The sequence below is a fragment of the Neoarius graeffei genome, chromosome 6, assembly GCF_027579695.1.
Source record: "Neoarius graeffei isolate fNeoGra1 chromosome 6, fNeoGra1.pri, whole genome shotgun sequence".
NCBI classification, from domain to species: Eukaryota; Metazoa; Chordata; class Actinopteri; order Siluriformes; family Ariidae; genus Neoarius; species Neoarius graeffei.
This window is the reverse complement of record NC_083574.1, coordinates 9,595,292-9,608,157: the sequence shown is the minus strand read 5'-3', so window position 1 is coordinate 9,608,157 and position 12,866 is coordinate 9,595,292.

Below are 12,866 nucleotides of genomic sequence, written 5' to 3'. Positions count from 1 at the left end.
TCATTTCTTTTAGTGTTTCTGAAGGCCAAGAAGTTGCACTTTGGAATGACTTTATTATTGTATCATGTTTGTGATCTGAGTTTGTTCTACAGAATAAAACGTGTGAATGAGTGCTCGTCCAAGACTGGTGATTCCATACTTTATGCCAGGGGTTGTAATACATAAAACCTGGAAATTGTCTCTCTTGCAGATACAGTTCCTGGTAAATATGTTGTGTGTTTTTATGGCCAACAATGGTGGATAGGTAATGTACGTGCAACATCGAATGAGGAACAAGATGTGCAAGAAATATTCATGCATCCTTATGGTCCCTGTAAGACTTACAATTGGCCCAGGAGGGAGGATATCTGTTGGGTCCTTCTTGTACATATCCTGAAGATTATTGATGCTCCACTTGCATCAACTGGCAGGCGGTCTAAACGTCCATCTGATGTTGGAAAGCAAATCAATACATAGTTCGAACTCTTCAAGTAGATAGTATTTGTTTGAAGTTTTGCTTCTACTGACACTGTATTTTGTTTAAATTGTACAACGGTAAAACTTGCAGAATAAAGATAAGCTGAATATTTAGACATAAAATACAAATATTAGTTCTCTGATACAATTTTGTGATTGTATTTTAAGTACAATGGCTCTGTATTTTACATTTCTGTTTGTGGCGTATTTGATACCTTAATAAATATAGTTTGGTTCAAGATACCAACTTCTTCATATTTGGCAAAAATATTAATGAAGACATGCTGTTTCCAGTGGTATAATTCTTTTTTTATGGTAGACCTGGTCATACATGAGCAATATGCATTTGAAATATAGGCCTGAAATGATTTTTTTTTTCATTTTCAATGCCTCATAAATCAGAAAATTGTAGTTCTTTTAGAATAATACTTAGTCATCAAAATAGTACTACAACATGTGAAATAAATACCAAAATTTGAAAGATCTGATATGCTTCCATGTGGAAATACAGAGGGTCAAAACTGCTCCAAAGCACAAACAATTTTTTTGCAGTTTTCATCAAGCTATAAACTGACAAATATGCAACTGTGGATCTTCTTTTTTAGTAGTTAAAGACATCTAGTACCTAAGAACAACTCCTGAAAATTTCATGCATCTAGCATGAATAGTTCAAAAGTAATGACTTATTGAACTTAGCATCTTTTTCTGTACCACTCGTTTTTACAGTAAAATCATTTTTAAAGTTCCAATATCTAAAAAAAAAAAACCTAAGAAAGCTATAAGGCTGAAATTTTGTATGGTGTTTACTGGGAATAATATCATTAGTTTGTAAAAGTATGAAGTAAATCAGAGATGGTCAGTCAGGAACATTTTCTGAAATCTGGTGATTTGAGGTGGATTTACCCTGGTATGCAGTGGTTAGTACCTACCAAAAGTGTTCCAAGGATCCAAAGGACAACTGGTGAACCGGTGACAGGATCATGGGTGTCAAAGACTCATTGATTCGCATGGGGCACAAAGGCTAGCCCATATGGTCCAATCCCACAGAAGAGCTCCTGTAGCACAAACTGCTGATAAAGTTAATGCTGGTTAAAACAGAAGGGTGTCAGTATTAACTTTTTCAGCAGTTTGTGCTACAGTAGCTCTCCTCTGCTGTGTTCACATGGCCTAACAGGAATTCTCCATCTGTTTCTGTCTCACATGCAAATATACACACATCCACATATCACTGTATCTATTCAGGGCTTCGTAGTGACATGTCTATAGTGTTAAAGCGTATATCAATATACAATACAGGTCATGCTTGAAATTTTGTGAACGCTGTAAAATTTTCTATATTTCTGCATAAATATGACCTAACAAACATCATCAGATTTTCACAAAAAGTAGTTAAAGAGAACCCACATAAATAAATGAGACAAAACTTATTATACTTTGTAATTTACTTATTATGGAAAACGATCCAATATTGCACATCAGTGAGTAGCAAAAGTATGCGAACATTTGCTTTCGGTATCTGGGTTGTTGTCTTGCTGCATGATCGACTTCCTCTTGAGATTCAGTTCATGGACAGATGTCCTGACATTTTCATGTGGAATTCGCTGGAATAATTCAGAATTGATTGTTTTATCAATGATGGCTAGCCGTCCTGGTCTAGATGCAGCAAAACAGGTGCAAACCATGATGCTACCACCATCATGTTTCACAAAATGCTAGAATGCAGTGTTTTCCATTTACCAAATATAATGCCTCTCATTTCAACCAGAAAAGTTCTATTTTTGGTCTCATCCATCCATATATTTTTTTTCAATCAGCTTCTAGCTTGATCTTTTTCAAACTCTAGATGGGTAGCGGAGTTCTTTTTGGAGAGCAGAAGCTTTCTCTGTGCATCCCAGCCATGCACACCATTGTTGTTCAGCTTTCTCCTGACAGTGGACTCATGAACATTCACATTGGCTGATGTTAGAGAGGCCTTTAGTTGCTTAGTGGTTACCTTGGATTCCTTTGTGATCTAGTGCATGATTACTCACCTTGCTCTTCATTGATCTTTGTTGGTTGACTACTCCTGCGGAGGGTGATGGTGATCTTAAATTTCGTCCATCTCTCTGACTGTGGATTGGTGGATTACAAGCTCTTTAGAGACGGTTTTGTAAACTTTTCCAGCCTGATGAACATCAACAACGCTTTTTCTGAGGTCCTTTGTTCGTGCAATGATATACTTCCACAAACGCGTTGTGAAGATCAGACCCTGATAGACCTCTGTTCTTTAAATAAATCAGGTTGAACACTCACACCTCATCATCATCCCATTGATTGAAAACACCTGAATCTACATCCCGTTCACATACTTTTGCCACTCACTGATGTGACTATTTTCCTCAATAAATAAATGACCAAAGTTTTTATATATATATATATATATATATGGCATGGTGGTGTAGTGGTTAGCGCTGTCACCTCACAGCAAGAAGGTCCGGGTTCGAGCCCCGTGACCGGCAAGGGCCTTTCTGTGCGGAGTTTGCATGTTCTCCCTGTGTCCGTGTGGGTTTCCTCCGGGTGCTCTGGTTTCCCCCACAGTCCAAAGACATGCAGGTTAGGTTAACTGGTGACTCTAAATTGACCGTAGGTGTGAATGGTTGTCTGTGTCTATGTGTCAGCCCTGTGATGACCTGGCGACTTGTCCAGGGTGTACCCTGCCTTTCGCCCGTAGTCAGCTGGGATAGGCTCAAGCTTGCCTGCGACTCTGTAGAACAGGATAAAGTGGCTACAGATAATGAGATTATATATATATATATATATATATATATATATATATATATATATATATATATATATAATTTAACTGGGTTCTCTTCATCTACTTTTAGAACTTGTATGAAAACCTGATGATGTTTTAGGTCACAGAACCATGCAAACCTCAAAAGGCTTCACAAACTTTCAAGCCCCACTGCGAATACAGGATATAAACAGACTGTTATGGAATAAATTAATCAGAGAATGAATGCATAATAATAGTCATCCTGTTAGTTTAAACCTGGTCAGAACAGTTACTTTTACAGTGAGGAAAACAAGAAAGTTCCTGATCTGTGACACGCTGGGAATCATGGGATGGGTCTGGAATAATATTCATGAATGAAGTTCAGCCATGTAGGCAAATCTACTTAGGACTCGAAATGCGATGTTCCAAGGTGCAAAATAAGATCAAAATACCAGCTGGCTGTTAAAAAAAAAAAAGGCTGTTTTTTAGTTTATAACTCCATCAATCCATTAACAACGAGCAGCTCTTTAGGTGTGGGTGTGTACCTGTCTCTCTCTCTCTGTGTATCATTCTCTCTCTCTCTCTCGTGTGTTTGTGTGTACTTCTCTCTCTTTCTGTATCATTCTCTCTCTCTTGTGTGTTTGTGTGTGTACTTCTCTCTCTCTCTCTCTGTCTCTCTCTCTCTCTCTCTCTCTGCATCTCTCTCTCTGTGGGTGTGTATGTGTGTGTGGGTGTGTGCTTCTCTCTCTCTCTCTCTCTGCATCTCTCTCTCCCTGTGTGTGTGCCTCTCTCTCTCTCTCTCTCTCTCTCTCTGTGGGTGTGTGCTTCTCTCTCTCTCTCTGTGTGTGTGTGCACACATCTCTCTGTCGCTCCCTCTTTCTGTGTGCATGTTTGAATGTGTGTGTTGGGCCATTAAAAGACCTAATCCTTTGTATTATCACTAACTCTGCACTCTTATCTCTCTTTGTCCAGGAGTCCTGTGGCTTTTCTGCTTTGTAATTACTCCCATGTGTAAAAATGTCAGGAAATCCATGTTATTGTATGCGTTTGATGTGTGTGTGTGTGTGTGTGTGTGTGTGTACTTGCTACATATTGAGGACTGGGACGTACTTTCAACCAACAGAGTTTGGGGCATTTGTGGGAAATGAGGACATTCTGGCAGGTCCTCACATCTTCAAAGGACTGTTTGAGGGTTGAGACTTGGTTTTCGGGTTTAGGTTCGATGTAGGTTCAGGTTCAGGTTAGGGTTAGGGTTGAGGTTGGGGTTTTAGTTGTGATGGTTCAGTGAATGCTAATTTGACAGAATACAGGTAGGAGTTTTGTGTTTTGGAATGTTATGAAGAATTGTTGTAGCGCTCCTCCTGCTTATTGACTGCTGTATGATCTGCTCAGGAAGTGTGTCTGCATTATCGATCCTCATTGCACTGTTCAGTCAGGCTCCACTGGGGTGTGGCTTTCGCTTAAACATACGCACAAGGTCAACACCATCAGATATTCCTTTCCTTTTCCTATCCTATCTATTCTTGGGTTTCACGTGATGTCACATCCGCCTCATTAGTTATTCAAAACTTTAGCTGGTGGTCTACCAAAGCTCACTTGACAAAGCGTTTGTACGGAGAAGGTGCACTGCTCGCATGAAAAATCCCTTACGCTTGCGTTGTTTTAGGTTGTTCGAATCGATCAAACCATGAAACTGATAAAAAGTTTCTTCAGGATTCCCTGTGAACTAATAAAAAGGGCAAACGAACACAGGATTTCACAAAAAGACGTCGAGAAAGGTGGCTTTTGAACCTCTGACTGAAATCGAAGGGAGCCGAATCGAAGCCTGCTCGAGTTTGCAGTGATCACTTGGTGAAAGGTTTGTATCTCTCTCTCAGCTCTGTCCTTAGTGTTTTCCAAGTACTTTTCTTGTTATGTGTCGTTATTTTACGGTACTTTTTTTTAGTCACGAAGTGCTAAAGTCCCCAGCTGTTTCTTTGTTTACTCCTCACTCAATGGCCACCATATTGAAAACAATGCATGTCTCGCTTTCTTTAACAGGCTGTCCTAGCGGTCTTTTCAGCAAGTCTTTCAGCAAGTGCACATGATCAAAACAACCATGGATAATAAAGTCCATATGCATGAAGGTCGCGACAAAATTCTTCCCCAGCCGTACAGTTACAATGCGCCGTGATCACTTCTTCTCCGTCTTGTTTAACTAAGCTCCAGGCCTTTAAAGGGGTTTCTGATGATCTTTGTGAATGATTTAGCTGAGAGATAAGAGACAACACAAGTAAGAATCAAGTGAACTGTTGTTTGTTTACATTTCAACTTGCAGCGCTTCGTTGTAAAGACGCGAACAAAAAGCTTAAAAAAAACATACACGGACAAAAACAATCCAGGATTCATTCAGCAGTGACTTGATCCCGAGGTCCTTTACCCAGCCACGTACAAAAAAGTTGTAAGCCTCCATACTCTTCCACGCTTTCATCTGTTTTGCGGTGTAGAAGGACGTCTGCAACACCAGATAGTTCGAGATGTCGGGGAACTCGACTGAAGGGTAGTTTTCGAGATCGTATGACAAATCCTTCTTTCCCAGACTGTCGGGGTCGATTCCATTGCACATAGCAATCTTCTGAATATATCTAAAGCGAGCAGTGGCTTCTAGATTACGAGCGTACTCTGATAAGTTATCGCTAGTTGTTTGCGCTACGGCAGCCGTTTTGGTTTGCTTAACCACCAGCTCTTTCGATTACGTTCATTATGTCTTATATTAAATATAGTTAGTTTTTGTTTTTTGTTTTTTTTCTTTTTTATCAGACATCTAATTTTTTGGGTTTGTTTACCTGACATGTTTCGACGTACAACTTCCGTCTTCCTCAGAGTGTCACCGGATGTTATTGGTGACGCATCTTTTATCAGCTGCTGTTTCTGAAGGCGTGGCCTTCCTGTCTGGTTTGACAGAGTCATCCGCACAGAAGATAACAAACATCAGCGCTGGATCAGGGAGGCCATAGAGATCCGTAAGCAAAGCCCGAGGACCATCAACCGGGATGAGGGAGCATACATGCTCTCCCATACCTGGAGTGACATCTTGCAGGGGACGAACAGACAGTATAAGGCGTGACCGACCTGTCAAACCAGACAGGAAGGCCACGCCTTCAGAAACAGCAGCTGATAAAAGATGCGTCACCAATAACATCCGGTGACACTCTGAGGAAGACGGAAGTTGTACGTCGAAACATGTCAGGTAAACAAACCCAAAAATTAGATGTCTGATAAAAAAGAAAAAAAACAAAAAACAAAAACTAACTAACCACCAGCTGTTTTACCGGAAGTGAAATCGCTAAGAAAAGTCACATGACTGAAACCCAAGCATTTGGTCCCCACTATGACACACACACACACACACACACACACACACACACACACATTTAAATAAAAATCAAGACAGTGCTAAGCTTGGCGTTTGTACGGAGAGAGGTGTGAAGAGTTTTGTGAAGAGTTTTCAGTGTTTGAAGTCAACTTCTTAATGAGAAACGCTTATTAGAAATGATAAACACTGTAATACTGGAACCACGCTAATGCTCATATCAGTGAACTCATAAATACACTGCAAAAAATAAAAATCTTAGGAAGTTTATTTGTCTATTTTCAAGTCAAAACATCTAGCCACCCTTATTATAAGACATAATTGCCCAACAAGCAAAACCTCATTTAGCTAGAAAGGCTAGTTTTTAGACAGTCCATCTTGAAAATCTTGTATAGACTAAGACCATGTACACACGTAGCCGGGTATTTTTAAAACCGAACATTTTCCCCCCCTCCGTTTATAAAAATGTTTTATCCACACCACCTCGTCTTCGAAAAAAATCCCTTCCATACATAACCGAACATCTGCGTTTTCAATCACATTCATAAGCATTCCAAACCTGTAGATGACATTGTTTCCCCAAATCCTACCCCCTAATCACATCAGAATAGCCCTCTGTTGGCATCACTTCCGCCTAAACATAAAACATGACGCCAAGCTCGTTCGTCTGGACAGACTCGGAGACAGAATTGCTTCTAAACACAATTTTGGAGTATAAACTTCAAAAGACTCAAGAAAACGTTGATTGGGAATCTTATCAGTAGTTGGGCTTCTAAAATTAAACATGTAAATAGCACCTGCACAATAATTAACGCTTTCAAGGCACTACTCCGATCCATTACTCTTTGTCCATGCTTAATCTGGCTTCTGCAGTAAACAAAGATCGCACGTTTGACATCAGAGCAGATTTGTCATTTTTTTGGCGCAGATTGTGACGTTCTAAAACGCAAAACTCCGGTTATCTCTGTCTACACGAAAAGGCATACACGGAGTTTTCAAAAATCTTCACTTTGCCCGGAGTTTTTTTTAAATATTCGTTTTTGATGTGTTTTCATGTGGATGACAGGCCAAAACGTAGAAAAATATCTTCGATTTAGCAGATACCCGGCTACGTGTGGACGGGGTCAAAATGTCTTGAAAAAGTCTTATTTGGAGCACCTTTGAAAATAAAACAATTTTTTTTTAAAAACAAGTAAGTACATTTTGGACATTTGTCAAATGCAGTTCATCTTGTTTCAAGAAAAAAAAACAAAGTATGCTTGTTTTGGGAATAAATGAACTTTACTGAAATCTTTGAATCTTTCATTACAATTCAACTCCACCTTACAGATCCTAAGTTTACTGCGAAAGTTTTCTAAGTCATTCAGAGTGAGCTCCTTCTAGATGCTGTACAGACTCTAGACCAGACAAGTGCCTTCAAAAAGGCTATGAGTGAGTGGAGGGCGTTTTAGTGAGGTCTTTTTGGAATGCTGTGAGTTAAGTTCAGTGTGTTTTTTTTTTTTTTTGTGCCTGATCTTGTAAACCCCTCGTACACATGAATAGTCAGTGCCCCCAAAATGCACTGTTGCTTTGGCATTGTGTAAGCACTGTAAGTCAAAATGCGTAGACTTTTTTTATTATTATTATTATCTCATCTCATCTCATTATCTCTAGCCGCTTTATCCTTCTACAGGGTCGCAGGCAAGCTGGAGCCTATCCCAGCTGACTACGGGCAAAAGGCGGGGTACACCCTGGACAAGTCGCCAGGTCATCACAGGGCTGACACATAGACACAGACAACCATTCACACTCACATTCACACCTACGGTCAATTTAGAGTCACCAGTTAACCTAACCTGCATGTCTTTGGACTGTGGGGGAAACCGGAGCACCCAGAGGAAACCCACACAGACACGGGGAGAACATGCAAACTCCACACAGAAAGGCCCTCGCCGGCCCCGGGGCTCGAACCCAGGACCTTCTTGCTGTGAGGCGACAGCGCTAACCACTACACCACCGTGCCGCCATTATTATTATTATTATTTATTTATTTATTTTTTGGTGCCTGAGGTCCTGGGGAAGTAGCCTGGGAAATCCCATGCTGCTTTGCACAATCGTTCCGATCTGAAAAGACAGCATGGAAACTATGGTCTAAAGCAGGGGTGTCAAACCTGATCCATAAAGGGCCATGTGGCTGCAGGTTTTCATTCCAGCCATGCAGCAGCACCCTGATTTGGCTTATTCAATCAACTGACACACCCACCCTTTAATCAAGGGTGGGTGTGGCTGCAAGTATTTGACTGTGTGAAGACAGTTCAGTTGATTGAATGAGCCAAGTCAGGTGTGCTGCTGCATGGCTGGAATGAAAACCTGCAGCCACAAGGCCCTTTATGGATCAGGTTTGACACCCCTGGTCTAAAGGCTCGCCTGAGTTAGGGAGCCAATCAGAGAGTGGGGAGGGGTGGAAAGACGGTGACGCGTACTACTCGACAAACGGAAGCTTGTAGTTTATTTGGGACTGTTTACGGATCACATTTAACATGGCGGCGAGCGATACGAACCAAACTAACCAAACCAGCTTCTCTCATATTTGTCTTGCACAAACGGCAGTAATCGTTCAGTGCCATTGTTTTCCTATTTTTGTTTTGCCTTCTCTTTCTCTTTCCTTCTCTTCTTCGCCTCTTCGTCTTCTTCGTCACTCTAACTACGTCACCGGGTACAACTGCCATGATTGGCCATGGGCTACGTATACGCCAAATGATAGACATTCGCAACGTCCAATAAACGGCCGTTGACAATCGTAAACCACACCTCCCCTACGAGAAATTCAGTAGGCGGATTCCAGACCATATTTAACTTGTGATATGGTCTGGTGTTAACCAGACTACTGGGGAAGTGGAATCTTAAGAGATGTTTTAATGTTTGAATGTTGAAATGGGAAAAAAAATAAACTTGTTGCAATGCTACACGTGTCGTCAACTTGATTCAAGATAGTCTCTGGTCTCATATCTAGAGTATTTTACTAATTACAGGTCACAAAAGGAGAATCTTTTAAGCTAGCAATGCTTAGTTGTAGAATTTAACAATCCTAATATTAGTATATTTATCTTAAATTCAGTTTTTACTGCTAAGACTTTGTCATGAATTTAAGTGAAATACCCTTAAAATGAAATAAATAAAAATGACTTGAATGGCTAAATGTAAGAAGTACGATCTTGTTATAAGAACTATTTTGATTATTTTGAGTTAATCAGATCTCGCATAATAAGTTCCCCAATCTTATTTTGGAATTATTTCATCTAAAAACAGGTTAGATTTTTCATCTTACTTTAAGAAATCTTACTAAGTCAAATCTGACTAGTTCCATTGGCAGATTTTTTTTTCACCTGATTCAAGCAAATATGCTTTGTTTTAATCTTTTATTTCTTATTTTTGAAAGGCCATTTTTTGCAGTGTAAGAGTTACTGTAAGAACAGGCTCAGGCTCAGCTTTCTTGCTAGCTAATATGCCTCATTTTTATTGCTTTAACAAGCCTAAGAAGCTCACCTAAACTCTCCATCAAGAAAGCTAGGTCACATTCTTCCTGAGGGGATGCCTATAATGGCCACATTAAGCTAGCTAACTTTGTTCACAATGAGCTGAGCATCATTTAGCCTCTCATCGGACTGAAAGTGTTAGGTGGTGTTTACATTAGACCGTATCCGTATCGTTTTCGTTGCAGATGCACTGTCCGTGCACATTAAAACGCCGGAAAACGACTCCACAGGCAGAACAGTTTGAATCCGCCAGGGCCCACGTATTCAACCCAGTACGTATCTGATCCGGTGCTGTGTAAACATTGAGGAACGAGGATACGCAGTGCTGAGCTCTAGCTGACGTCGTCATTGGACAACATCACTGTGACATCCACCTTCCTGATTCGCTGGCGTTGGTCATGCCACGTTGGTCATGTGAATGAGCAATACAGGAAGTGTGTTGAGGAAGTCATTAAGTGAATGAGCAATACAGGAAGTGTGTTGGTTACCGTAGTACTAAATAGTCTTGTTGTAATCGCAAAAAACGGCCGTTCTGCGAGGTGAAGAGTGTACCGAACACTGTTAGATCCTTCTAGCATAAACACGAAGGCCATACACGGTGTAAAAAAGGCGTCATTGTAGTACCAGTACCGCCGATAACAGACTGGCATACTTCATTTTTTACAACGACATCCTTCCACTTGCAAGTGGTGAGTGACTTGCGCATGCCCGATATTCACTGGGATCATGTGACATGCCATCTAATTAGTCATGTGATTAGCGTATCCGTGTATTGGCGTTGCTGTGTGCACGGGGAACGGTTTTGTTGCAGGCACAGAAATTTTGTGTGTGTACGCGAATCGTTTTAAAAACATTAATCTGATGATCCGCTGATTCGAAATAATGTAAACAGGGCCTTAGTTTAGCTGAATCAGTCCTTGTCTTTTAGTGCTCAACCATAATATGAAGTGGATATTATTTTCCTGAATGCTGCTCTGATTCCTAAATACAACTCTTGATCGATTCTTCATTTTGCACGCATCTCTTTTTGGTTACAAACACCAAAAGATTTCAGTGTCGATTCATCGTGTGCAACCACGTGACAAAATAGTTTGACATATGCATCTGCCGCTATGTTGGATGATATAAAAATCCAAAATGCCATCTCGTGTGAACAATAACTGCGATGCATCTTTGACTTCCTTGAAATATTATGATTCTCTGGAGTCAAGTCAAGATTCAGAGAAAAAGTTGAAATTTGTGGCTTTGACCTGTATATGTTAAAGCCGTCCGATTATACCAAGGATTTAGCCTCATTCCCAGTGATATACCCTGGTAGTTCATATTATCTCGTTCTACAAACCTCATGGATAACCAACACGCAAATGAAGGCTGTTGAGTTATGAAGTTACTGGGTTACTACTGTAGAACGGCATCGCTAATATCTCACCTGGCAAAGTTGTCCCACATGGCTCTCCTTGTGTATCCAAACTCGCTAAGGTTTGCGTGGCTTCTAATCTTGGCAGATCTATCATTTATCCTGTTACTTCTTGATATCGCAAGAGGATTTTTGGTCTTGATCTTATCATGTCCTAATTTGAGTCTTGGTACCCAATCTGTATTTGTTTTATCATGTAGGTTTGCTGGTTTCTCTCCTGCAAGGTGAGAAGCAGAGTGTTTGTGTTAAAGTTCAAAAGTTCAATTTAATAAGCAAAAAGCAGCTTTAATTAGCAACAAACCCTTACCAGATCTAAAGTGGTCACCACACATACATGCGGCTGTAATTAGCTTTTTCCTCAGTTAAGTCCTTATGATGTATGTTTTTGAACCACAGCGTATTCACAGCGTTCTCTGGACAGCTCTTCATCTGTTTAGTCATCATTTTTAATTATTTTGGGAATTCTGAAGAACCGTTTCTCTTTGTCACGAGTAGCATTATTACCACAATTATATCCCGCACACAAAGGAGGCATTGTCTTTCTTCAAAGGCAATGAAATCAAAAGAAAATCACAAAGCATTGCAGCAGCTCACACGTCAAGCGCTGTTATCTTGGTTGGTCTTATCATCCAACATGGCGGGCTTCCGGTTTGGAAAATAACCATGACGTCACATGCACATGAAGAATAGACTGAAATTCATGCTAAACTTGCTAATTTGTTTCATGTTGGCAAATTTAGCAATATACGGTAGGTCAATGGATAATGAAGTTCCAATTTTGGTAGTAGCTCAAATCAATCATGTTTATAAAGCAGAGCTAAACAGGCATAAATGAGCTAGCATGGCTAAACACTCCCTTTCTCTTGAAGAAAAAAAAAAAATACACTGCAACCCCACTATACATAACGAACTCCTTGGGAGACGTCCAGATAGTTCGTTCTATTGAAAAGTTTGTAATACCGAAATGGACCCGCTTGTCACACCAAACGCTCATGTTATATGCAAAATTTTCACCACATTCTCCTTATCATGAATTTCTCCTTCCGAGTCACTATCGCAGTTCATTAACTGAGTTAAAGGATCATGAAAGGAGGCGATGATTTCTTCGTCTATTATGGAAATAATGGAGGTTACTGGTGTATTGTATCATGTCAGTGTCCACCCACTGACTCGCTATGTTTTCTAAATCTTCACCATTCAGTTCATTCATGTGTTGCAAATCATCGGTGATGTCATTTATGTCGTGTTGCATGGCTGGGTGGGGTGGGGGTATAAAAACGCCACCGATATGCTTTAACTCGGTGTTAAGTTTAGCGGTATTGGCAGTTATTTCATTCTTTTATCTATCCTTTGTTCACCGTTCTCCAT